The following is a 3,710-nucleotide window of genomic DNA, read 5'->3' as shown; positions in this document are numbered from 1 at the left end:
CAGGGACCTTGCTCCTGCCAAGACCCCTCTGCCAGCAAGGGGAAGGGCGGTCAGTCGTGTTCTGACCAGTAGAGAGAGACTGCTGGTATCTGAGAAGGAGAGCAGAACAGCTGGGATTGAGTTTTGAGCAGTCTGCGTATCTGGACCAGTGTGTATCTATATTTTCTGAAGTCCCCTGTGTTTTTTTGCAGAGCACACAGAGTTGTAGGCCAGCATACTAGCCCTTAAATTTAGCAGGAGTAAACTGGTCCTAGGTGGCACTTAACACTTCCACTAGGTTTGTTCATCCCTCATGTAAAAAATAAAAATCTAGTGCTTGCTTTAGCAGAAACTTCAAAGCAGCTGAAATGGTTTTTCCCCTTATCTAGTTTTATCAGACTATAGTACCCAGAACCATCCCCATAGAGAGCTTTAAAGAACCAATTCTCTAAAGTTGTTTTATACATTACATAAACTTACTTTTTTAACTTTAAGCACAACAGCTATTTGGGATATATCCCAGTTTTTGACTGCACAATTCCCTTCCAGCAGCATTTTACAGCTATTCAACAACCATGTTCCTGGTGAGTTAAGAAGTGTTATAATCATGAACTATTTTACAACCCAGTGTGGTGGGGCAATGGGACAAACCTACTAGGCTAGTAGGAGCTGCCTCAGTAGCCCATTGAGCAAATGCATTTCAGGGCACCCCCAATACCTTGAAAGCAGAGTGATACAAAGCAATCTGCACAGTCATCCTGAATTTGAGAAAGCTGAACAGATTTAGTCACAAGTCCTGCACAGGTCTCCATCCACCACTACAGTTAAGCAGGTAAAATGCCTAGTCCTTGGAATAGAGCAGAGATTATGACTCTTAGCCCTATCAGCCTCTTGTCAAAAGCATCCCTGGAGGAGGACTGGGAAGGTAGGTTGGGGTAAGATACCCACATTGACTGTTGCTCTCCCTTTAGCCTAACTTCTTCACTGAAAAGACATGAAGGAGCAGGAGCTCATTCTTTCTCAGAAAAGGAAGCAGCAGAGCAGGTTTAGCAAATGAAGTGCTTTTGAGGTGTTTTTTTTCTTCCTACTCTACACACAGCAACCTCAAACCTGAAGGAAAGTCCTAGCAGAAGCATTCTTACCTTGAGACTTCTAATCTCTCAAGGCAGAGAAAGTGTGAAGAGAAACATCATGTTCATTAGGACATGCAGAAAGAAAGCTGGTAGAACAAATCAACCATCTGAGAAGATATCATGCAAAACCCTAAAAATTGATCAGGAATGAAAATCTTTCTTTTAATCCTTCATTTTTCCAGAACTTTGTATAACTGGAATTTAGTGGTTAGAAGTAATGAAGAAGATAGAGTACCCTTCTTTGCTCCAGACTTCACTGTAGGCCAGGAGATCTGAGGTGATGGGACATGTTCTTCCCCCCTCATGCACTTGGTAGCGTAAAAGGGGAGGGAACTATATTCCTAGGGTGAAGTCTCCAGCTCAGCAGCAGTCTGAACATGTTGATCTCAAACTTTTTTCCCTGAAAGCTATTTTTAAACTAGTCTAAAAGTAGCTTTTCTTTTCTTTGATGCTTAATTAGCTCCAATTAAAACAGACTATATTTAAGTAGTATATGTTGAAGTTTGAATGGTGTTCATCAAAATACAGTAAGCAATAAAAAATTGCACTTATTTATAAATATATGTGCCCTTTTTATCTCCTCAAGACTTTGAAAGGGATTTGGGTTATGAATCACAAACATCCCCCTCAGCATTAGAGTCTTATGAGTCAGGAAGATAGTCATCATTAATCACTTCTCAAGCATTTTTAACAAGGTGGTTCCTGCTTGCTGCATGTTTTCATTCACATCAGTCATTTACACAGCATAAAAGGTGTACCTAGCACTTCATTACAAGGCAAAGATTTTTTTTGTCTTAGTTGTCTGTGTTCACAGCTACAATAAGATCACATAAACCAAGAAAAGATTCTCTCTGGGAATGAAAAAAAAGAACAGAAATTACAAACTATGGCAAAGTAGCAAGTAATTTTTTTTTTTGTTGTTATTTTTTTACCCCCCTCCATGGTGTGACATAAGCTTGCATTTATTTCTGTATTATTCTTACACAGTTCCTACTTTTACTACTCACCATTTTAAGTAGAAACCTATTCACACGATTCACTTAAGACTTTAATATCATTGTAACCACAACAGCATTTTATGCCCTCCCCTTTCTCAAAGGAATGCAAATCACTATTTTGTTGTTAGACTGTTTCAGAGGGGGGAAGGCACCCCAGTTCTCCACCAAACACTTACACCACTTGCATCAACATGTCTTTAAGAAGCAGCAGCAGAGATGCCAGTGTTGCTGTGAACTGAGTGGCTACTTAAAAGAAAAACAAAACAAAAACCTGGAAATGAAATACATTTTCCACTCTTAAAAGAGATAAGATACCTATTCCATGACTGCCACTTAGCTCATGATATTTAAGCAAAGAATAAGGAAGGTTTCATTTGTTCTTCCCAGCATGGTTTGTCAGTCATCATCTTTTCCTCCTCTATACACTGGAAAAAAAAACCCTCATAATATACATGGAATAAACCTTATAACTACCTCCGCACGCCATGGAAAAGCTGCATGTGCTCATGCATATTTTTTCAGAACTGCCAATTAGCCTACAGTCCTTTCACTGGTAAGGAATGTTTACATGCTTGTCTAATGCTTTTCTCCAAATATTACAGCTGTTATTTTGGACTTCAGTGCCATAAAAGAATGTATCAGCCCATAAGACAGACCAGAGTTATGAAACAGCTGTGAAAACAGTGCTATTAAGGACACAGTTTCAGAAGTACTGTTATAAACTGTTTATTAGAACTTCACTTTGACAATAAATAAGGTATTTCCCAAGCAATCAGAACATAATTATTTAGAAGGTTAAACAACTGAAGTTTTCACAATGCATTTTTTATATACATGGTTTACTGTATTTTAAACACCAGTTCATCCAGAGCTGTACAACAGTAGGATGTCCATTTTTTAAATTCACACAGCAGGAGACTAGCAAGACATATCTTTAATCTGGAAGCTGCGTGTAAAAATAATCCCAAACCATATCAGCTTCAGGTTGGGTAGTCCAACTGTTATGAATTAATCTCTGTTCATTAGATTAGCTGCTGAATTCAGATGCGGATGTATGGCTTACCCAGGAGAAACAGTGCCTTTTAGATTTATGGTTTTAAAGAATGTAGCCATTTGTAGTATACTGTGCTACTGCACACACTGTTCTGCCCTCAACACAAGTGGCACAGAACAAACTTCTGTAAAGGATGATCATTTTCAATGTTGTAAATCTCTAATAGTAAGTACAAACTTTGCACTTCAACTTACGTCAATTATGAAAACATCTCTCGGTTTTGGTCAACTGAATTAGCACTTCTTCACTTAAATACTCGAGACATTTAATATGCCTTAATAATACTTTTAAGAGTTTGACATTCAAAGTTAACTTCAAAAGAATGCTCTTGTTAAATAAAGCACCAGGTTTTCCCCATATGTTTATTCCTTAAAGAAAGTCTATGAAAGACTAGGGTTTTTTTAAAACATTAGTTCTGCTAAGAGTTGCAATTTAAAAATAACATTTAATTCTTATGGTTTGATCAAAGCCATGTTTCCAAAGTGAGCTTTACATATTCTGTGCAACATCCCATTTTCTTTAAGTGCAGAGGTACAGGTCTCAAAG

The sequence above is a fragment of the Phaethon aethereus genome, assembly GCF_964289735.1.
Source record: "Phaethon aethereus genome assembly, chromosome: 4".
Lineage (NCBI taxonomy): Eukaryota > Metazoa > Chordata > Aves > Phaethontiformes > Phaethontidae > Phaethon > Phaethon aethereus.
Note: the sequence above shows the minus strand (reverse complement) of the source record.